This window comes from Ursus arctos, unplaced genomic scaffold (assembly GCF_023065955.2).
Source record: "Ursus arctos isolate Adak ecotype North America unplaced genomic scaffold, UrsArc2.0 scaffold_28, whole genome shotgun sequence".
Taxonomy (NCBI): Eukaryota; Metazoa; Chordata; class Mammalia; order Carnivora; family Ursidae; genus Ursus; species Ursus arctos.
The window spans coordinates 18,843,757-18,869,061 of record NW_026622963.1 but is presented as its reverse complement, the minus strand read 5'-3'; the positions used below and the strand labels follow the sequence as shown (position 1 = coordinate 18,869,061).

At 36.8% G+C, this 25,305-nt stretch overlaps 1 long non-coding RNA gene across 1 annotated transcript; it reads right to left on the bottom strand.

Annotated features, from left to right (window-relative positions):
- Positions 1–1,775: 1,775 nt before the first annotated feature.
- Positions 1,776–23,504, bottom strand: LOC130541943 (uncharacterized). Its single transcript, XR_008956079.1, has 2 exons — positions 23,264–23,504; positions 1,776–3,579 (listed from the first exon to the last, which is right to left on the bottom strand). It is a non-coding gene; the product is annotated as an uncharacterized LOC130541943 (long non-coding RNA).
- Positions 23,505–25,305: the final 1,801 nt, after the last annotated feature.

Genomic DNA, 25,305 nt, shown 5'->3' with positions numbered 1-25,305 from the left:
AATACCAAATCAAGCAAAGAAACAAAACTCAATTATTTACTCAAGAAAAAGTGAAGCATTTTTCAAGGAAATTATAGACACTACATAACTCTGCCATAATCATACACACCATAATAACAATGGGGGGTAAAATATAATTGCAGAATATTAATCTAACCAAAATTATTATGTTTGAATGATGGGAAGAGAATGGGTACATATGTGTGAAAGCACACTAGGTGCCAAGGGAGATATTGAAGAGGTTGATTTTATCTTCCATAAAAAAATGTTAAGAACTGAAAAATCAAGAAGTAGGAATAAAAGTACATTATTTAGTGATATGAAGGCAAATATTAAAAGAATCAGCTATGATATTTAAAAGGGACTGTGTCTGGAAAGAGGGAAATGAGCAAATGGGGTGTTGCTATTGGAGGACTGCTGTTTTTCATTAAAATTCTTGAGAAGTGTTTGATAAACTATGTTTCTAAAAACCTTCAATACTTTTTTTTTTTTATTTTAAAACCTGTAAGACAGAAAATGGTCATTCATAGCCTGAGACTTAATTGGGATCAGGACTGGGTTTTATGGTCTAATTATTTTTGACCCACTTTTACCACATCTTCTGCCACAAACTTTCTCAGACAAATTGGTCTTGAGCAGATGTCAAAGTTTATTAACTTGTTAACAAGAAAATCAGTGAGAGGGTGAAAGAGTGCCTGGTGCCAGGTCCAAGAGGATATGGACAATGTGGGGTTATGTATTTGGGAGATAGAATACATACATAAGCAGCTAGTTTTTCAAAAAATAAATAATTAGGTAAAGAATGCGGTTTTCTGTCACATGGTCACAGAAACACCATGTTTGTATCAGTTCTGAGAGAAGAAGTCGGGAACAGAAAGTTTGAGAAAAAAAGAACAGACGATAAGGGAACATCTGTGGTCATTAAGTGAATAACAAAGGTTTGCCCCCCAGATGGCCCAATTAACAGGGAAGCATGAGTGGTCCCCAAACAGAGGTTAGAAGCAGATTGTGGAGGAGGGCTGACTTTGCACACTGAATGCACATGCTGTAAATAAAGTTGGAAGGTCAAACTGTCCATTTTCTAATTTGGGGACACATATTTTTGATGCTTCACACTAAGGTAGGATCAGGCAACCAGTAGCAATAAAGAGAATTTGGGTTTCTGGTTTCTAGAGTGATAAAATCATAAAACAAATGAAGTCCAATCTTCAATGATCAGATTAGAGTTTTAATGACTCTGTCTCGGAGCATGCTTTGGAGGAATGTCTTAATGGGGCATTTGGACATAACACTAATCATGCTGAATGTAATGGATTATGTGGATAGAGTAACTGGTTTTTCTTTGATATATTCTTGGACTTTATGTGCTAATTTTTTATTTAGAATTTATACATTTATAGTTTTCTTTTGTCCATGTTCTTAGGTTTTGAATTTAAGTTATAGAGCAGTATAAAATGAGCTGGGAGAGCTTAACATCATTTTCTTGTTCCCGGACTTGTTTAAATAACATGTTAGTTAACTGTTCTTTAGTTTATATAAAATTCAGTTATGAACCCATCTGTTTCTGGTGACTTTTCAACGGTAAAATTTTAATCACAATTTCAATCTCTTGTATTTGAAATTTGTCTATTCAGGTTTTCTACTTCTTCTTAATTCTGGTAATTCATACTTTGCTAGAAAAAAAATTCTCCCTGGACTTTTACTATGTCCTCTTTCTCATTCTTATTCTCATTAATATATAGTTTTGTATTATCCATTTTAAAGGTGAGCACATATTTATTTTTCAGCATCTTTAATTATTAAGGCATTTAAGTTTATGTTTCTTTTCCATAAACCTTTCACTGTGTTGCATAGGTTTGGGCATGGAATGTCTGACTCTTCATTGTTTCTAGATAGCTTATAATTTTCCCTCATGGGATACAACTAAAGCAGTACATTACTAAATGCCTATACTCGAAAAGTCTCAAATCAATGAATTCAATTTCCACCTTAAGAAACTAGAAAAAGGAGAGCAAATTAAATCCAAAGTAAGAAGAGGCAAGGAAATAATAAAGATCAGAGTGAGAGTCAGTGAAATAGAAAACAGAAAAATTATAGAATCAATAAAATCCAAAGCTGGTTCTTTGAAAAGATCAATAAAATTGATAAATCATTAGACTGATGAGGAAAAAAGACAGAAAACACATCTTACAAATATCAAGAATGATAAAGGTGACATCATTACAGGTTCTACAGATATTAAAAGGATAAGGAAATATTATGAACTCTTCAAGAAAATTGAAGACAGTGGTTACAACATATTCTATGAAGCAAATATTACCCTGTAACAAATCAGAAATTAAAATTAAAAAAAACCCTTCACCATAGCACCAAAAATAGTAAGTACTAGGGGATAAATCTAATAAAAGATATATACACTGACAAAAAAAAATTGCTGAGAGATATTAAAGAAGATCTAAATAGAGATATACTGCATTTATGAATCAAAAGATTCAATATTGTCAACATGTTCATTCTCCCCAAATTAATATATAGAGTCAATGTGAACCAATCAAAGCCCTATCAGTCTTTTTGTAGGAATTAATGGCTGATTCTAAAATTTTAGGGAAAGGTCCTGCAATAGTCAAAACAACTTTTAACGAGAAGAACAAAGTTGGAAACTTTATATTACTTCATTTCAAGTCTTAGTAAAAAACCAACAAACAAGACAGCTTTTATAGGCATAAGATAGACATTAAAGCATATAAACATATAGACCTATAGACAAAAAGATCCATAGAAATGAATAGAAAGTGTAAAAGTAGGCCCACACATATATGGACAATTAATTTGCAAAAAGGGACAAAGGTAATTCAGTGAAAAAAGATATAATACTGGAATAAATGCACATCTATATTTTAAAAATGAACTTCATATTTTCACCATATACAAAAATAAGCTCAAATGTGTCATAGACCTAGATGTAAAACTTAAAAATATAGAAATTCTAGGAGAAATTACATAAGAAAATCCTTATGACCTTCAGTTAGGCAAATATTTCTAATAAGAAAATCATGAACCATAAAAGAAAGAGTTGATAAATTGCGCTTCATAAAAATTTAAAATTTCTGCTCTATGGAAGACACTGTTATGAAGATCAAAAGACAAGCCACAGGACTAAGAGACAAATATTTGAAGGTCACATATTTGGTGGAGGACTTGATTCCAGAATGAAAAAAAAACCTTATCAATTGCAGTTAAATACATGCTGTTTATTGTATTTTAATTGCATACTAATAAAGCTGTTTTTAAAAGAATACAATAGCTTTACATGTCCTTCTAATTGAAAAATCTCCTTAAGATATAGTGCTAAGAAAAAAAAACTTGCATAATAAAATCCCACAAAGATATCTTAAAATGTGTATTTGAAAAAATAGAGGGGCACCTGGGTGGCTCAGTCATTAAGCGTCTGCCTTCGGCTCAGGGCATGATCCTGGCGTTCTGGGATCGAGCCCCACATCAGGCTCCTCTGCTGGGAGTCTGCTTCTCCCTCTCCCACTCCCCTGCTTGTGTTCCCTCTCTCGCTGGCTGTCTCTTTCTCTGTCAAATAAATAAATAAAATCTTTTTTAAAAAATGAAAAAATAGTTGGAGACATATACAATAAACTATATTATCCCAGAGTAGAGATGGAGAGGTCTCACTTCTATGTGATACATTTTTATTATAATTGAATTTTAACTGCATCAGAATCATAACAAGTTTTGATTTTTTTCATTTAGTATTACACATTCTATTTGAACCTGCAATTTCAATACCAGGAGTTAATCCTCAGATACCTTGCACAAAAACATGTTATAAATGCAAGGATTCTCACTGTAGTATTCCTTGTAACAACCTAAGAATGGATACATCTCAATTTCTATTTATTTGCATATTAGCTTCCTATATCTGTGCATCAGATTACCCTAAAACAGCAGTTTAGAGCAACAAATTTATCACAGATTTTCTGTGGGTCAGGAATCTGAATGTAACCTCAGGTCTGCTATCCAGGTGTTGGCTGGAGCTAGGGTCTCATCTAAAGACTCAGCTGAAGGAGGATTGCTTCTAAGCTCACGCATATGGTCATTGGCAGGATTCAGCTCCTCACGGACAACTGGATTTTTTTTAATTGTAAAATTTTCTTTTCTTTTTTTATTTCAAATTTAAATTCAAATTCTAGTTAGCTAACATACAGTATAACATCGGTTTCAGGAGTAGAATTTAGTGATTCATCACTTACATATAACACCCAGTGCTCATCATAACAAGTGCCCTCCTTAATACTCATCACGCATTTAGCCCATCCCGCCACCTCCCTCCCTCCATAAATCCTCGGTTTGTTCTCAATTATTATGAGTCTCTTATGGTTTGCTTCTCTCTTCCCCCCCCCATAGGTTCATCTGTTTTGTTTCTTAAATTCCATATTTAAGTGAAATTACATGGTATTTGTCTTTCTCTGACTGACTGATTTCATGTAGTGTAATACACTCTATCTCCAACCATGTTGTTGCAAATAGCAAGATTTCATTCTTTTTGATGGTTGAGTAATATTCCATTGTGTAAATACACCACGTCTTCTTTATCCATTCATCAGCCAATGGACATTTGGACTCTTTCCATATTTTGGCTATTGTTGATTATGCTGATATATATATTGGGGTGCATGTGCCAAATCAGTATGTTTGTATCCTTTGGATTAATACCTAGTAGTGCAATTTCTTGGTCATACAGTTGTTCTATTTTTAACTTTTTGAGGAACCACCATACTATTTTCCAGAGTGGCTGCACCAGTTTGCATTCCCACCGACACTGTAAGAGGACTCCCCTTTCTCCACATCCTCACCAACATCGTTGTTTTTTGTGTTGTTAGTTCTAGCCATTCTGACCAGTATGAGCTGGTATCTCATTCTAGTTTTGATTTGTATTTCCCTGATGATGAGTTATGTTAAACTTCCTTTCATGTGTCTGTCAGCCTCTGGATGTCTGCTTTGGAGCAATGTCCATTCATGACTTCTGCTCATTTCTTAACTGGATTATTTGGGTTTTTTCACTGTTGAGTTTGGTAGGTTCTTCATACATTTTGGATACTAACCCCTTATCAGATAAGTTATTTGCAAATATCTTCTCCCATTATGTAGACTGTTTTTAGTTTTATTGACTGTTTCCTTTGCTGTGCAGAAGTTTTTTATCTTGATGAAGTCCCAATAGTTCATTTTTGCTTTTGTTTCCTTGCCTTCAGTGATGTGTCTAGTAAGAAGTTGCTACAGCCGAGATCAAAGAGGTTGCTGCCTGTGTTCACCTCTAGGGTTTTGATGGTTTCCTGTCTCACATTTAGGTCTCTCATCCATTTTGAATTTATTTTTGGTATGGTGTAAGAAAGTGGTCTAGTTTCATTCTTCTGCATGTTGCCGTCCGGTTTTCCCAACACCATTTGTTGAGGAGACTGCCTTTTCTCCATTGGATATTCTTTCCTGTTTGTTGCAGATTAGTTGACCATATACTAGTGACTCCATTTCTGGGTTTTCTATTCTGTTCCTTTGATCTATGTGTTTATTTTTATGCTAGTACCATACTGTCTTGATGATTACAGCTTTGTATTACAACTTGAAGTCTGGAATCATGATGCCTCCAGCTTTGCTTTGCTTTTTCAGGATTGCTTTGCTATGCAGGGCCTTTTCTGGTTCCACAAATTTTAGGATTGTTTGTTCCAGTTCTGTGAAAAAATTTTGATGGTATTTTGATAGGGATTTGCATTTGTGCAGATTGCTTTGAGCATTATGGACACTTTAACGATGTTTGTTCTTCCAAACCATAAGCATGGAATGTTTTTCCATTTCTTTTTGTCCTCTTCAGTTTCTTTCATAAGTGTTCTATAGTTTCAGAGTACAAATCTTTTACCTCATTGGTTAGGTTTATTCCTAGGTATCTTATGGGTTTTGGTGTAATTGTAAATGGGATCATTTCCTTGATTTCCTTTTCTGCTGCTCCATTATTGGTGTGTAGAAATGCAACAGATCTCTGTACATTGATTTTATATCCTGCAACTTTGCTGAATTCGTGTATTAGATCTAGCAATTTTTTGGTAGAGTCTTCTGGGTTTTCCACCTAGAGTATCATGTCATCTGCAAATAGTGAAAGTTTGACTTTTTGCTTGATGATTTGGAAGCCTTCTATTTCTTTTTGTTATCCAATTGCTGAGGCGAAGACTTCCAATACTATGCTAAATAACAATGGTGAGGGTGTCTGACTGGCTCAGTCAGTTAAGCATCTTCCTTTGTCTCATGTCGTGATCCCAGAATCCTGGGATCAAGTCCCACATCGGGGAGGGGGAGGTTCCTGCTGGGGGGGGGGTCTGCTTCTCTGCCCCTCCCCTGCTCGTGTCCATTCTTTCTCTCTCTTGCTCACTCTCTTTCTCTCTCAAATAAATAAAATCTTTAAAAGAGAGAGAGAGAAAGAAAGAGAAAGAAGAAAAGAAAGAAGAAAGAAAGAAAGAAAGAAAGAAAGAAAGAAAGAAAGAAAGAAAGAAAGAAAGGGAGAGAGAAAGAGAAAAACAATGGTGAGAGTGGACATCCTTGTCTCATTCCTGACCATAGAGGAAAAGCTCTGTTTTTCCTCATTGAGGATGATATTATCTGTGGGTCTTTCTTATATGACCTTTATGATGTTGAGGTATGTTCCATCTATACCTACTTTGTTGATGCTTTTTATCAAGAATGGGTTCTGTATTTTGTCAAATGCATTTTCTGCATCTAGTGAGAGGATCATATGGTTCTTATCCTTTCTTTTGTTAATGTGATGTATCACATTGATTGATTTGTGAATATTGTACCACACCTGCAGCCAAGAATCATGGTTAATAATTCTTTTAATGTACTGCTAGATTAGATTTGCTAGAGTCTTGGTGAGAATTTTTGCATCCATGTTCATCAGGGATATTGGCCTGTAATTCTCCTTTTTAGTGGGGTCTTTGTCTGGTTTGGGGATCAAGGTAATGCTGGCCTCATAAAATGAGTTTGGAAGTTTTCCTTCCATTTCTATTTCTTCTCTTTTGGAACAGTTTGAGAAGAATAGGTATTAACTCTTCTTTAAATGTCTGGTAGAATTCCCCTGGGAAGCCATTTGGCCCTGGACTGTTGTTCGTTGGGAGATCTTTGATTACTGATTCAATTTATTTGCTGCTTATGGGTCTGTTCAAATTTTCTATTTCTTCCTGTTTCAGATTTGGTAGTTTGTAGGTTTCTAGGAATTTATCCATTTCTTTCAGATTACCCACTTTGTTAACATATAATTGCTCATAATATTATCTTAAAATTGTTTGTATTTCTGTGATTTTGATTGTGATCTCCTCTCTTTTGTTCATGATTTTATTTATTTAGGTCCCTTATCTTTTCTTTTTGACAAGTCTGGCTAGGGGTTTATCAATTTTACTAATTCTTTCAAAGAACAAGCTCTTAGTTTTGTTGATCTGTTTTACTATTTTTTTGGTTTCTATATCATTTATTTCTGCTCTAATCTTTATTATTTTCCTTCTTCTGCTGGCTTTAGGCTTCATTTGCTGTTCTTTTTCTACTCCTTTAGATGGAAGGTTAGGTTGTGTATTTGGGGCTTTTCTTGCTTCTTGAGGTAGGCCAGTATTGCTACACACTTCCCTTTTAGGACCACCTTTGCTTCATCTCAGAGGTTGTGGACTGTCATGTCTTCATTTTTATTTGCTTCTATTTATTTTTTATTGCTTCTCTAATTTTCTGGTTAACCCATTCATTCTTTAGTAAGATGTTCTTTTTTTATTTTAAGATTTATTTATTTATTTACTTATTTATTTGACAGAGAGAGTGAGAGAGCACAAGCAGGAGGAGTGGCAGGCAGAGGAAGAAGGAGAAGCAGGCTCCCCACTGAGCAAGGAGCCTGATGTGGGGCTCAATCTTAGGGCCCTAGGATCATGACCTGAGCTGAAGGCAGACGCTTGACTAACTGAGCCACCCAGGCGTCCCCTAGTAGAATGTTCTTTAACCTCCATGTATTTGTGGTCCTTCCAGATTTTTCTTGTGATTGATTTCAAATTTTATAGCTTCTGGTCCGGTAGGTCATTCAAAGCCCTTGTTTCCTTATTGATCTTCTGCTTAGATGATCTGTTCATTTGTTGTGAGTAGTGTGTTAAAGTCCCTTACTATTATTGTATTATTATCAATGAGCTTCTTTATGTTTGTTATTAATTGATTTATATATTTGGGTGCTCCCAACTTGGGGATATAAATATTTACAATTGTTAGATCTTCTTGAGGATAGACCCCTTAATTATGAAACAGTGCCCTTCTTCACCTCTTCTTATGGTTTTTGATTTAAAATCTAGTTTTTCTGATATAAGTATGGCTAGTCTGGCTTTCTTTTGATGTCCCTTAGCATGATAGATGGTTCTCCATCCCCTCACTTTCAATCTGCAGGTGTCTTTACATCAAAAAAATGAGTCTCCCAGGGGCGCCTAGGTGGCTCAGTCGTTAACCGTCTGTCTTTGGCTCAGGGCATGATCCCAGCATTCTGGGATCGAGCCCCACATCAGGCTCCCTCCTCCGCTGGGAGCCTGCTATTTCCTCTCCCACTCCCCTTGCTTGTGTTCCCTCTCTCGCTGGCTGTCTCTCTCTATCAAGTAAATGAATAAAATCTTTAAAAAAAAAAAGTGAGTCTCCTATAAGCAACATATCAATGGATCTTATTTTTTCTAATCCATTCTGATACCCTATGTCTTTTGATTGGACCATTTAGTCCATTTACATTCAGAGTGATTATTGATTGATATGAATTTAGTGCCATTGTGTTGCTTGTAAACGTGGTGTTTCTGGTGATGTTCTCTGTTTCTTTCTGGTCTTTGTTGTTTTTGGTCTTTCTTTCCCACTCAAAGAGTCCCCTTTAATATTTCTTGAATGGCTGGTTTAGTGGTCATGAACTCCTTTAGTTTTTGTTTGTCTGGGAAACTCTTTATCTCTCCTTCTATTCTGAATGACAGCCTTGCCAGATAAAGCATTCTGGGCTGCATATTTTTCTCTATTCAACATGTTGAAATATATCATGTCACTCTCTTCTGGCCTGCCAAGTTTCTGTGGACAGATCTGCTGCGAACCTCATTTGTCTTCCCTTTCAGGTTAAGGACTTTTTTTCCCTTGCTGCTTTCACGATTCTTGCCTTGTCTGTATATTTTTTGAATTTGTCTCTGGTATGTCTTTGTGTTGGCCAGCTTTTGTTGATTTTGATGGGAGCTCTCTGTGCTTCTTGAATTTTGATGTCTGTTTCTTTCCCCAGATTAGGAAGTTTTCAGCTATAATTTGCTCAAATAAATCTTCTGCCCTTTTCCCCCTCTCTTCTTCTTCTGGGACTCCTATGAAGCAAATGCTATTACGCTTTAAGGAGTCATTGAGTTCTCTAAGTTTACATCTGTAATCCAATACTTTTCTTTCCCTCTTCCTTTCAGTTTCATTATTTTCCATAATTTTATCTTCTATATCACTAATTTGTTTCTCTGTTTCATCTATGCTCATTGTCATTGCTTCTGGTCTGTTTTGCACCTCAGTTATAGCATTTTTTATATTTGGACTGACTAGTTTTTAGTTCTTTTATCTTTGCAGTAAGGGATTCTCTAGTGTCTTCAATGCTTTTCTCAAGTCTATCTAGTATCCTTATGATTATTGTTTTAAATTCTGTCTAGGCATCTTACTTATATCCGTGTTGATTAAATCCTTGGCTGAGACTTCTTCCTATTCTTTCTTTTGGGGTGAATTCCTCCATCTTGTCATCTTGTCTAGGTTGCTCTGTGTGTGTATGTGTGTGTGTGTGTGTGTGTGTGTGTGTGTGTGTGTGTGTTAGGAAAGCCTGTTATATTCTTGCTCCTGAGAGTAATTCCTATATTAAGAAGAGGTCCTATACTATCTTGGGCCTGGTGCTTCAGGAAGTGCTTCAGAGTGTGCACTCTGCTGCTTTGTTTTGGCTGCTCTTTCCCTCAGGTCACTCTTTTGCAGAGTTTCTCTTTGCCTGCAATGGGGAGTGTTTGGACCTTATCCAGAGTTTGGCAAGTTTAAACTAGCTGTGTTTTGGTCTGCTTGTTAATAGAAGCTAGATCCGGGGAGCCTGGGTAGCTCAGTCAGTTAAGCAACTGCCTTCAGGTCAGGTCATGATCCCAGGGCCCTGGGATTGAGCCCTGCATTGGACTCCCTGATCCATGAGGAACCTGCTTCTTCCTCTCCCTCTGCCCCTCCCCCATCATGCTCTCTCTCACTCTCTCACTTGCTCTCTGGCTCTGAAATATATAAATAAAATCTTTTAAGAAAAAGAAGCTAGATCCTATTTCCCCTACAGCTGAAGCTTTGCAGCACTCGATGATCAGTAAAGTTGGTGTGTGCAAGGGGTTTGTGTTGGTCTTCTGGGGAATGGGTCTACTGTCCTGATTCTCAGGTGGACTTGCCCTAGTGGAGATGCACCTGCAGGGTGCAGGGAGGGTGGGGCTTGGTGTAAGTGGCTCTGGTTTCCACTGAGGGGTGCTGTGTTGCTCACTGAAGTTGGTCAGTACTGACGGTGGGGGAGGAAAGTGGGGGGGGTTGGGGAGTGGAGTCACCCAGCTCTCTCCTCTGGGACAGGGGAGTTTGTGACAGCCACTCTTTAGGAAGCCCTCACAGGAGAGCAAACATTCTCCCATCTTGTGTCCCTGGCTTCCATCAGATCCCTGCCTACATCCTGTCTGTTTCCAAGCTGTCTGCCTGCCAGGCAGGACAGTTCTCCTATGTTTTATCTCAGATGTATGGCTGGGTTTCAAAACTCCATTTTAGGGACCCAGCACAGTGTGGACCCACACTGATCCTCTAGGGGAGGGTCTCACCAGGCTGTGGCCAGTGCTGGTTTGTCCTAGAAAAGCAGTTGCATGGCCACACAGTGGTTTGGAGCTTATGGTAAAGTGCAACTAAAAGATGGCACCAAAGTTTCCTGCCCTTAGCAAGTGTCTCTGTTCCTATGCTAATGAGTGGGGCAGCACGTTGGTGCCCACCAGCTCTTTTATCCCCTCAGAGGCAGTGCTACCTCCCCCAATTGAACTCCAAGAAGGGGGACTATCTCTTCCTATGTGACCCTGGAGATCCTTAGACCATGTTGTCTGTTCCCTGACCTCCACCCTCCTTCCCCACAGGAGCACTGATAAGCACACCAGGCACAACCTTGGTGATGGTGCAGAATTCTAAAACTTCAGCTGTGCTCCACTGCTTATAAAGACTTTTGGTAGTCAGCCCCTTTCCTTTTCCCATCAGTGATCTTAGGGAAGAGTTTTTCTTATGCAATCCCCTTCCTGCTACTTTCTCTGGCCTCTGTCTCTCTCTCCCTGTCTCCCTCTCTCTCTCTCTTTCTCTCTTGCTCCTCTCTCCATGATCAGGGCTCCCTTCCCTCTGCAGCACCCACAATTCTTTTCTCCCCCAAATCAACACTCTGCAGCTCCTACCTTCCATGACGTGGCCATTTTTCTCCCTCCAGATGTGCAGTTTGTTCTCTCAGTCCTCAGATCAATATCTTAGGTGTTCAGAATGATTTGGTATTTATCTGTATGTGTTTGAGGGATGAAGAAAGCATGGGGTCCCCCTACTCCTCCACCATCTTAACTCTTCCCCAAATTGTAGAATTTTCTCCCAGACTTTTTGTTTATTAAGATAGAATTGTGTAAGTTTAAGAGGTACCATGTGTTGATTTGATACACGTATTTGCAATATGTTAACAACCATAGCATTAGTTAACATCTCTATCACATCACATAATTTGTTTTCTGTGGTGAGAACATTTAAGATCTAGTCTCTTAGCAACTTTTAAGTATGTAATACAGTATTGTTCACCGTAATCACTGTGCTGTGCATTTGATTTCCAGAACATATTCATCTTTTAGTTGCAAGTATGTCCTTCAACCAACATTTCCCCAATTCCTCCATAACGTCCCTACTCCACCAGTCCCTGGTAACCACCATTCTACTCTCTATTTCTAAGTTTAGTTTTTTAAGATTCCACATATGATACAATATTTGTCTTTCTCTGCCTGACTTATTTCACTTAACATAATGTCCTCAAGATCCATGCATGTTGTCACAAATGGCAGGAGTTCCTCCTTTCTCATGGCTGAATAATATTTCATTGTGAAGATATATAGATACAGATGTAATGTTCTTTATCAATTCATCACTGAGGGACATTTGCATTGTTTCTATATCTTGGCCACGATGAGAGGAGTGTACAGATATTTTCAATCCTACAGATTGAAGGCCTCAGTTCATTTTATTTCATGTGGATTGAGGAGTCTTACTTCCTCATCTAATTGCTTTTTACTGGACTGCCTTCTGGCATTATTCCATTAGTCTGCATAGAGAGACATTACGGGAAATAGCTGTTTGAAATTTTCTCCTTATTGATCATGGGGATACTATTGAGAACATTTTCCATAAGTGCAAAATGTCTTCCTTATGAGAACCTATGGAAAAATTTCTCTCAGGTGTCACTACTAGGAAAACCTGATTGTTTTAGATTATGGGTGAGGTTTTATCTTCTGGAACCCATGCAATTTGCAACTGGTTGTTTTCTTGTGTTGTTTGGCTACTAAAAAGATCAGAAATAAATGTGTGGTTGACCCCAGGAAATTGCACAGGAACTACACAAACAATGAATCATGGAACACTATATCAAAAACTAATGATGTAGTGTATGGTGACTAACATAACATAATAAAAAACTTTAAAAAAACAACAAAAAAGGAACTAATGATGTGCATCACTTCACTATTTTACTATTATACTCTAAATTTCCATTTACTGTAACTTTTATTTTTTTTTAAGATTTCACTTATTCTTTTGAGAGAGAGAGCACAAGTGGGGGGAAAGGCAGGGGAAGAGAAATAAGCAGACTCTCCCCTAGTGCAGAGCTCGATGTGGGGCTCAATCCCAGGACCCAGAGATCACAACCTGAGCCATAGGCAGATGCTCAACTGACTGAGCCATCTAAGCATCCCCCATTTACTGTGAATTTTAAAATCTATTTAATTCTGTTGTATTATATGTATCTTTGTAACACACACACACACACACACACACACACACACACAGAGTTGCCCTCAAATGAGGCAATGTTGCATAAAATGAATTCAAAGTCAAAAACAAATGAAATGTTGAAATTCATTTTCCATTGTCTTTTGGTGCAGCTCATATCAGGCTATCTTGCAACAATGGATACTGATGTCAAAAAGACCAGCTCTCTGCCAAGAGGCTTAGAAGTGACATTTACTTTGGTCTGTCTCCCAGCCTGCCCAGATCAAAAGATTGATTTGGGCATAACTCAAATGAACCTGTCTTATAGGGGCAGACTTACATTAACCAAACTAATAGAAACTGATATGTGAGTCAGAACCTCATATTGTTAATTTAGGATGAAAAATATATTCGTCATGTAGACTTCATATGCTGGCATTGACATGTTTTGTGAACATGGAATGACAACCAAGAGAGTTAATTTTATGCCCCCAAACAACAATAAACAAACTTAAGGCCCAGCATGCATAGCTGGGATGGTATGCTCTGGGATGATGATTAGAAAGGTTCTGCTAATCTCCAGCTCATTGACCATCCCTTTTCCCTGGTGTCAGTCAATCTTCCTTATTACGTCCATAGCCTTGTTGCAAACAATTAAAATTTTAGTTAGTAAATTATGCTTGCATTCCTGTTTTCCACTCTGAACTTAAGTCTCTATTCTGATTACCTTAACAGCAGTTTTGGGGATAACTGCTTAATTATACATCTGAAAACACTATCTTTGTTTTTTGGGAAAGATTGCCAATCTCATCCACTGCCTGTGGATTTTATTTGTGTATCTTGCAAAGGGCAACCCTATTTTCCTTATCTCTGCATTCTCCAAAGGAGCTTCTTTTAGTAAAAACATGGCAGCCTTCCTCACTTACAAAAGCCAATTCTTTTGATTTATAAAAACCAAGAATATATTTTGATTTATAAAAATGAAGACTGTGTGTTGGCTTTTAAACAACCAAGATTTGAACTCAAACAGAGGTAGCTTTCTACATACAATGAGCATTTGAAAATGAAATACTTGTCCAACTGCTGAAAGGCTCAGAACTCTCACCTATTATTGCTTTAAACTCAGCAGGGTGGCACCATCCACACTCATCCCCTTTGGATTTTGGGGAACCTGTGTCACATTTGTGAGTCACCCTGAGACACAGAAGCCTGTTGTTTCTGTAGCTGCAAGCTGAACATGCTTCTCTGACCAACAGGTACATATAAGCCCATAAAACTCTCAGTTCATTCAACAGCTCTGAGAAGAGGAAGTTAGAAAACACTTTGGTAGAGAGATACAGAAATAAAAAGTTTACTCTCCTACTCCAAGAATAATTTTCAAAATCAGATCTTCTCTTTCACTAGAACATCCCTCCGGTCCTGTTCTTTTCTAGGAATGCGCGTGTTGCCTGAGTACGCACATACACTTTGTGCCACTGTCAATGTAAACAGAGCAAGGAACCACAGGTTTAGATGAAATATCTAGAAATATGCAAGTCCAGATTCTGGCCTCTATGCAGGTATAGATTCCCCTAAGACATTTAATTGTGTATTCCTTGGAAGCAGAAATTGTGGAGGGAGCATGACTTGGGGAGATCAGGGAGAAGTGGGTTCTTACCCCCACCTATTTCTGCATTTGTAAAAGGAGGTTAATGTTAGAGCCCAATCTGATAGAGCTGTTATGAGTTTAAAACATTTAGCATAAGTTGAGGGATGGAGATTGTTCCCACACAAAAATTATCTTTAGGATGAGGTGAGAATCATCTATCCAGGGAGGGAACTCAGAGAGAAGGTAGGTGGAACAAACTCTTGGGACAGAGGAGGGACAAGATATTGCCCCTGCCCCCAGACTGAAGGCTCTGATCTCAGCTGGACTGACAGTTAAGCTTTCACCTGTCATAATGCCTATACTAAGTAGAGTGGAGAAGACTCAGCAAGCCACTGCAAGATGAAATAAGACTCCAGGACAGTTTTCTCCTCAGAGTTCAGTGAGAAAAACCTCCATTTGTTGGTTCATCTGCCCAGGGGCATGGAGCTGCCTAGATCTCCACACTCTTAGGGGTCTCCTTCTTTTGCCAACACTAAGGGGTCAATGGTAAGTGAGCCAACTCCAGGCAACCCCTGTTCCTTCACCTTTCCCTTTTATCTTCAACAGACAGAGAGGATACAGAGAGGACCAGAGAGTGTAACAGTCTTTAGATTTTCTTAATTACATTTTCGGTAAAAACATCTTGAGTGTGCCTCCTTATATAGGTTTAATTATTATATCTGTATGTAAATATTATTGTGTATATTATGGAACATTAAAGCAAAAATTTCCAGTGACATTAATGGAAATGGAAATGGAAAAAAGGAAAAAATGGAAAGGGAAAAAAAGAAGACTTTCTGCATTCCAAGGGATTGTCTTATGCACAATTTAAAACCCTGGGGATTCCACCCCCCACCCCACCCCACTCCCAACACTAACTTTAGATTAAAAAAAAAGTCACAGTAATGGAACTTTAAGGAAACCTGAACTGGCTTTGAAATTCAAGTCTAGTCTTTCCACCAAAAAGCCATTTTGCCATGTCTTTAAAATGCCAGGGGTGCCTGGCTGGCTCAGTCAGTGGAGTGAGTGACTCTTAATCTCAGGGTTGTAGGTTTGAGTCCCACATTGGGTGCAGAGATAACTTTAAAGAATAAAATGTTTTAAAAAATGCTCCTCCAGCTTCCCCGCAGGTTCTTTAGATTTTGGTGATCAGATTTACTGCAAAATTTGAAAACTCAAATATATAAGTATCTAGATTTGGTAAAACCAATAGGTATTGGCTTATATCCATTGTGAAAGCAATGTGAAGGCAGTCACCACTTTGTGCTTCTTCACATGTCACAATTTCTGAGCCATTAGTTGATTAATTTGTCCCTTAATTTTGGTTACTATGAATCTTTAATCCAGCTGACTTTCTCTGAAGTCTCAACATGGAAGAGAAAGAAAGATATGGTAATTGTTTTAGTAATTCTGGAACAAGATGTTTTGAAACTCCTTTGAAAAACTGCTACAAAAACCTGCTGCCTTTATGTATTCCCTAGAGAGCGAAGTGTCTGATAGCCATCAAACAAGTGTCGAGTGGAATGGCTTACAAGTATTTGTCTTCTCTGGGAGCCTTATTTGATCTGAATTCGGCAACCCTAACACTCTGAGATTAGTGTGATCACCCTCATTTACAGCAATAAGGTGTGCACCTGCAATGCTAATCTGTAGTTCAAGTAGGTCAAAGATGTGGTTTAGTTGCCCATGCCTGCTATAAGGAAACTTACCAGGAACAAGAAGCCCCTATTTTATATTTTATTAAAATGCTTTCTAAAGAGGTTAAACCAACAAAAGTAATTTGTTCAACAATTTGCTGAGCACCAACTTAAAGTGTTGTATGAGGCGCTGGAATACAGCAGTAAACAAAACAGCCTATACCCTAAACCATTCTCACAATGTCTCACAAAGTCATACAATCACTACTAACTTGTTAAATTAGTTAAACAAGATAAAATATAATATTTTAAAATCTATTTGAAAAACTACAAGTGACCATTAGCTTTTCTCCCTGATGATATACTTTTGGTTATTCTTGACATGAATCAAGAACACTTGGTCTTTTTTTTTTTTTCCTCTATAACTTGAAACTAATTAGAACTTTTTCATGTAGTTCTGGGGGCTTTTGTTTGTTTCATTTTTATGGTCAAGTGTATTTTAGTAGGATGCTTTCAGCTACAAATAGCAAAAAACTCAAATCAAACTGGCTTAAAAAGTAAGGATATTTATTAGCTCATATAAAAGGCAGTTCAGAAGAAGAGTGATTTCAGAACTGAATAATCCAGCAGTTAAAAACGTCTTTGAAAACTGTAGACTTCCAGTTTCTGGTCTGACACATAAGGAGCTGGAATTCAGCACTCCATCCTCACAACGAATGAAAAGCTAAAGAAACTAAAAAATTAATAACTCTTTTCACAGCCTTTAGAGAAGGAGGTCATTTCCAGGGCCCCAAAATTGGAGGCCCAGAAAGGCAGATACTGAGAACCACAACTTACTAGAGCAGAAATCCACAGTCAGAAACCACTATGGGAACCAGTGGAAAATGTAAACTATAATTGATGAATTGCTGGAGTCTCAGTGTGGACAAGTCTATGAGTTAAAAACTCCAGTGGGGACACCACACTTCACTCTCCAGAAGTTCTACCATGTTCTCTCAGTGAATATAAGAAAAAAAATCCCCCTGGATAGGGGAAAGTACCCATTTCGAAATACACCAGGGCATTTTATTCTTTTTAACAAGAGAAACAATTTTGGCAGATCCTAATTTACTGGTATTTTATTAGAGCCTAATCAACCTGGGGGAGAGAAAATACCCAACTCCAGAACCCTCCAACTGTTCTGTCTCACTTAAGGGGCAAGAGGGAGGAACTCTGAGGCACTTGTCAAGTTCACAGCCAGGGGCACGGGCTCACTAAAAGACATAATCATAGGACTATTGAATGTTTCTGCTCCTTCCACACATTACCACCACAAGGCCCATTTATTAGAATTTCTTTTACCCAGTGCATCATAAATGGCTTTCAACAACAACAACAACAACAACAACAACAACAACAACAACAAATTATAAGGCATACTAAAAGGTAAAACACAGTTTGAAGAAACAGCAAGCGGGAGAACTGGACTCAGATATGTTAGGAATGTTCGAATTATCAGACTGAGAATATAAAACAACTCTGATTAATATGCTAAGAGGGCTAATGGATAAAGTAGATAGCATGCAAGAACAGATGGGCAATCTAAGAAGAGAGATGGAAATTATAAGAAAGAAACAGAAATGTTTGAGGTTTTTTTTTTAAATGACACTATAGGGGCACCTGGGTGGCTCAGCCAGTTAAGCATCTGCCTTTAGCTCAGGCCATGATCTCAGGGTCCTGGGATGGAGCCCTGAGTCAGGCTCCCTGCTCAGCAAGGAGTCTGCTTTGTTTCTCCCTCTCTCTCTTTCCCTCCCTACTCATGCTCTTTCTATCTCACTCTCTCACTCAAATAAATAAAATGTTTTTAAAAATAATAAAAACCCATTGTAACAGAAATAAAGAATGCCTTTTCTTTTTTTAACTAGACTCCAAAAACACCCAGCATAGAGCCCAACAGGGAGCCCAAACTCATGATCCTGAAATCAAGACCTGAGCCGAGATCAAGAGTTAGACACTTAACCAGGACACCCGGTAGCTCAGTCAGTTAGGCAGCTGCCTTTGGCTCAGGTCATGATCTCAGGATCCTGGGATAGAGCCCCACATCAAGCTCCCTGCTCAGCAGGGAGCCTGCTTCTCCCTCTCCATCTACCCCTTCCCCTGCTCATGTGCCTGCTCTCACTCTCTCTTTTTCTCTTGGTTATTCTCTCTCTCAAATAAATAAAAATGTGTCTTTAAAAAAAAAAGAGAGAGAGACACTTAACTGACTGAGCCACCAAAGCCCCCCCAAAAATGCCTTATGGCTCATTGGTAGATTAGACATGGCAGAGGAAATAATCTCTTAGTTTGAGGGTATGTCAATAGAAACTTCCAAAATTGAAATGCAAAAAAGAACAGAATATATGTGTAATTGGAATAACAGAAAAAGAAAGATAGAAAAGAATAGAAGCAGTATTTAAAGTGAGAATTATAAGAATTTCCCTGAATTAATGTCAGACACCAAACCACAGGTCTGAGAACAACAGGTAAAATAAAATGAAAAATAATTTAAAAAACTACACCTGGGCATATCATATTTAAACTACAGGAAATTAAAAATTAAGAAAGAAGCTAGAGGAAAAAAATACTTACAGAAGAACAAAGATAAAAATTACATCTGACTTCTCCCCCAGAAACCATGCAAGAGACTGAAGTGAAATATATAAAGTGTTGAGAAAGAGAGAGAAAAAAAAAAACACTACCAATCTAGAATCCTGTAGCTTGCAAAATTATCCTGCAAAAATGAAGGAAAAATAAAGACTTTCTTAAACAAAAATTGAGGGAACTTGAAGCCAGTAGACTTATCTTGCAAGACACATTAAAAGAAGTTCTTTGGAAAGAAGGAAAATGGTATAGGTCAGAAACTCAGATCTACATAAAGAAAAAAAATTTTCTTATTCTTAATTGATCTAAGAGATAACAGTTTATTCAAAATAATAATAGCAACAATATATTTGACGATTATAACTTATATATAAGGGAAATGAATGATAGCAATGTTATAAGGGATGAGAGGGTGGAATTAGAAGTATTTTGGTATTATTAGACACTTGCATTACCTGCTAAATGAAATAGTGTTATTCAAAAGTAGTCTTGGATTAGTTGTAAATGTATACTGTAAACTCTAAAGCAATCACTAAGAAAAAGTTTTAAAAGAGAAGTATAATTGATGTGCTAGGAAAGGAGAGAAAATGAAATCATATAAAATGCTTAATGAAAACTAAAAGTGGCAGAAAATCATAGAACAGAAAAATAAGGAGGAAAAAAGCAATAAATAGAGAAAAATAACTAATATGGTAGATATTAATTCAACCATATCAATAATCACTTTTTTTAAAATATTTATTTATTTATTTATTTATTTATTTATTTATTTATTTTAGAGAGAAAGAGAGAATGAGCTGGGGAAGGGCAGAGTGAGAGGGAAAGATAGACTATCAAGTAGACTTTGAGCTGAGCACGGATCCTGATGCGGGGCTTGATCTCAGGACCGTGAGATCATGACCTGAGCCAAAACCAAGAGTCAGACATTTAAATGACTGAACCACAAGGTGGCCCTCTATAATCACTTTAAATGTTAATTGTCTAAATACACCAAAACAGATTTTAAAGATTTAAGACAGATTTTAAAACTCGCAATGAGTTTTACAACTATATGTTGTCTACAAGAAATCTGCTTTAAATATAAGTACACAAATGCATGAAAAGTAAAGTGATGGATCTACCATGTAAGCACCAGTCAAAAGAAAAGCTGGAGTTGCTATATTAATTTCAGACAGAGCAGACTTCAGAGCAAGGAAAATTATCAGGGATAAATAGGAGCATTACACATGATAAAGAGGTCAATTCTCCAAGAAGATATCATAATCCATAATTTGTGTATGTCTAACAACAGAAGGTCAAAATATATGAGAGGAAAACTGATAGAACTGTAGGGAGAAATAAATGAATAATTAGTATAGTTGGAGATTTCAACATTCCTCTATCAGATATGGACAAATCCAACAGGCAAAAAATTGTAAGGACATAGCTAAATTCAACAGCACCACCAATCAACTGGGTACAATTGAAATGTATAGCCTACTTCATCCAACAACCCCAGAAGACATATCCTTCAAAGCTCACATGGAACATACACCAAGATAGAACACATTTTGGGCCATAAAACACATCTTAACACATTAAAAAAATAGAAATCATACTGGGTATTCATTCTGACCACAGAGGAATTAAGATAGAAATCAATAACAGAACAATAGCTTGGAAAATCCCAAAATACATAGAGATTAAACAAGACACTTCTAACACACACATGGGTCAAAGAAGAAATCTCAAGATAAATGTAAAAATATTCTGAACTAAATAAAAATATAACTTATCAAAACATCTGGGATGTAGCAGAATTAGTGGTTAAAAGGAAATTTATAGCAATGAATTCATACATTAGGAAAAAATACCTAAAATCAATAAGTTTGCATCTTAGGAACAATTAAATCCAAACTAAGCAGAAGAAAAAGAAATAGTAAGAATTAGAGTAGAAAACAATGAAATTGAAAACAATAAATCAATAGAGAAAGTCAACAAAACCAAAAGCTGACTCTTTGAAGAGATGGATAAAATTGACAAGCCTTTAGCCAGGCTAAGAAAAAAGGAAATATGAACAAATTACTAATATCAGAAATAAAAGAAGGGACAACACTATAGATCACCTGGACATTAAAAACATAGTAAAGGAATACTATTAACAAATCTAAGCTCACAAAATTGATAACCTATATGTAATGGACCAATTTCTTGAGAAACACAATCTACCAAAACTCATAAAAGAAATAAGTCAACCTGAACAGGAGTATATCTGTTAAAGAAATTGAATCAATAATTAATGACTTTACAAACAGAAAGCACGAGACCTAGATGGGTTCACTGGTAAATTCTACCAAACATTTAAGAAAAAAATTATACCAATTCTCTATAATCTTTCAGAAGGTAAAGCAGAGAGAATATTTCCTAACTCATGCTATGAGGCCAAGATTACCCTACTACCAAAACCAAAAGCATTACAGGAAAACTACAGACTGATGTAGCTCATGAACATAGATGCAAAAACCCTTAATATGCTAGCAAATCTATTCCAACAATGTATAAAAAGAATTATACACCATGACCAAGTGGGTTTTATCTCAGGTATGCAAGGCTGGTTCAATATTCAAAAATCAATTAATGCAATCTATCACATCAACAGCCAAAAGAAGAAAAACCACATGATCATATCAATAGATGTGGGAAAAAGCATTTGACAAAATCCAACACTCATAATTATGGTTGATTTTATGTGTCAACTTGACTGGGCTAAGGGAAGCCAAGATAGCTGATAAACATTATTTCTGGGTGTATCTGTGTACATGTTTTTGGAAGAGATTAGCATTTGTGTTGGTTGGTAAACTTAAAGCAGATGGCTCTCCCTGGGGTGGGTGGGCATTATCTAATCCTCTGAGGGCCCAAACAGAACAAAAAGGTGGAAGAAGGACAAATTCACTCTCTGCTTCAGCTGAGGCATCCATCTGCTTATGCCCTCAGACGTTGGCACTCCTGGGTCCTGGAATTTTAGATTCAGATTGGAATTTATACCATTAGCCTCCCAATTCTCAGGCCTGGAACTTGGACTGAATTACTCCAGTCTTTCCAGGTTCTCTGCCTTGCAGATAGCAGATCTTGGTACTTCTTGACTTTTATAGCCACATGAGCCAATTCCTACAATAAATCTTTCTATCTATCTCTCTATCTATCTCTCTATCTCTCTATCTATCTGTCGATCGATCAATCTAAATGTATATCTATTCTATTCTGTTTCTCTGGAGAACCTTAATACACATATCCATGATAGAAAAAAAAAAACTCAGTAAACTAGGAAGAGAGCAGAATTGATTGATATAAAAAATTACAAAAACCCTACCACTAACATCATACTCAGTGGTTAGAAACTTGAAGCTTTCCTGCTAAGATCAGGCACATGGCAAAAATGTCCCCTCTCACCCTTCCTTTACAACTTGGAAGTTCTAGATTATGCAATTAGACAAGAAAAGGAAATAAAATGTATACAGATTGGGAAGGAAGAAATAAAACTGTCTTTGTTCACAGATGATATAATCATCCAAGTAGAAAATCCAAAGATTTTTTTCCTAGAACTACCAAGTAATTATAGCAAGGTCGCAAGACACAAGGTTAATATAAAAAAGTCAATTGCCTTACTAAATAGCCTCAGTGAACAAGTGGAATTTGGAATTAAAAACACATTATTGGGGGGGGGGGTGCCTGGGTGGCTCAGTCAGTTAAGCATCTGCCTTTGGCTCATGTCATGATTCTGGAGTTCTGGAATGAAGTCCCGCATCGGGCTCCTTGTTCAGCAGGGAGCCTGCTTCTCCCTGTATTCCTCGCCTCTGCTTGTGTTCTTTCTCTCTCTCAAATAAATAAAATCTTTTAAGAACCCCACATTATAATTTCCATTAGTGCTCCACCAAAAAATGAAATACTTTGGTATAAATCTACCAAATATACAAGATCTATATGAAGAAAACTACAAAGCTCTGATGAAAGAAATTAAAGATGACCTAAATAAATTGAAATATTCCATATTCATGTTTGGAAAACTCAGGATGTCACGATGTCAGTTCTTCCCAACTTGATGTATAGATTAAATACAATTCCAATCAAAATTCAAGCAAGTTATTTTGTGAAGGTCAATAAAGAGAGTCTAAAGTTTATATGCCAAGGCAAAATAGTCAGTACAGAGAACTCAATCTCGAAGAACAAAACCAGAGGACTGACACTACCTGATTTTAAGAAGTACTATAAATCTGTAGGACTCAAGCAGTGTGGTATTGGTAAAAGAATAGACATAAATCAATGAAACAGAATAGAAAGCCCCTGAACTTACCCACATAAGTATAGTCAAATGATTTTTGACAAAGGAGCAAAGGCAATACAATGGAGCAGATAATCACTTCAACAAAGCAGGCTGGAACTGTAGCAACTGGACATCTACATGCAAAAAAAGAAAAAAAATGAATCTAGATGCAGGCCTTTCACCCTTCACAAAAATTAACTCAAAATGAATCATAGACCTAAATGTAAAACTATAAAATTCCTAAAAGATAACATAGGAGAACACCTAGATGACCTTGGTCATGGTGGGGCCTTTTTAGTTACAACACCAAAAGCACAACCCATTAAAACAAAAAAAAAAAAAGGATTGATAAGCTGAAGAAAAAATTGATTAGCTGGACTTAATTAAAATAAAAACTTCTGCTCTGCAAAAGACAATGTCGAGAGAAGGAGAAGACAAGTCACAAACTGGAAAGAAATAGTTGTTAACAACATACCACATAAAGAATTATTATCCAAAATAAACAAAGAACACTTAAAACCTAATAAAAAAAATCCAATTTAAAAATGGGGGAAAGGCCTGAACAGAACATCAAGAACATACAGGTGGGAAATAAGCATATGAAAAGATGCTCCACATCATACGTCCTCAGGGCAATGCAAATTAAAGCAACAAGATTTCACTATATAACTATTAGAATAGCCAAAATCCAGAACGCTGACAATCCCAAATGCTTGTAGGGATGTGGTGTAACATAAAATGGTATGGCCACTTTGGTTATTTTATTTTATATTATTTTATTTTATTTTATTTTATTTTATTTTATTTTATTTTATTTATTTATTTATATGGGAGAGAGAAAGCATGAGTGGGGGGTAGCAAAGGGAGAAGTAGACTCCCCACTGAGCAGGGAGCCCAATGCAGGGCTTGATCCCAGGATCCCCAGATCATGCCCTGAGAAGAAGGCAGCTGTTAATTGACTGAGCCACCCAGGTGCCTAGTACAGCCACTTTGGAAGGCATTTTGGTGATTTCTTAAGAGAAAGATACTTAAGAGTAAGTAAACGTACTATTACTGTAAGATTCTGCAATCATGTTTCTTTGTATTTACTCAAATGAGCTGAAAAATATGTCCACACCAAAACCTACACATAGATGTTTATAGCAGCTTTATTCACAATTTTCAAAATATGGAAGTACCCAAGATATACTTCACTAGGTGAATGGATATATACACTGTATTACATCCAGATGATGGAATACTATTTGGCACTGAAAAGAAATGAGCTGTCAAATAAAAAAGGCAATCGAAAAACTAAATACTCAATGATTCCAATTATATGACATTCTGAAAAAGGCAAAACTATGGAGACAGTAAAAATATCAGTGGTTGCCAGGGGAAAAGGGGGAGGGAAGGATGAATAGACAGCACAGAGGTTTTTTAGGGTAGCGAAAGTATTCTGTATGACACCATAATGATGGATACATGTCATTATATATTTGTCAAAACCCATATAAGATCTAACACCAAGAGTAAACCCTTAGGTAAACTATGAACTTTGAGTAATAATGATGTGTTAATGTAGGTTCATTCATTTTAACAAACGTACAATTCTTATGCAGATGTTGATAGTGGAGGGAGGTTATGCATTTATGGGGAAGAGGTTCTATGGGCACTCTGTGCTTTCTGCTCAATATTACTGTGAACCTACAACTGCTCTAAAAATAAAGCTTACTTAAAAGGAAAATACATGTATCTTCCACACGGAAGAATTAGATATACCAATAATTTCCAATATATAAATTCTCAGTTATAATTTTGATGAAAACTTAAGCATTTTTGTATTTTAAAATAAAATATTACCAAAAAATAAATAAAATAAAATATTACCATATTTTTAAAAACATTTAAAAAATAAAAATTTTAGAAAAATGTAATGAGGTGCTACAGATTACATGTTATGAACCCATCATTGGCAAGGAGAATGGAATTTAAGTCCAACTATGAGACTTTACTTGAGGCTTATCTGTGTGTGTGTGGGAAGGGAGGGGCATGCAAATAAGCATTGATACCTAACAGAGTCAGAATTCTAT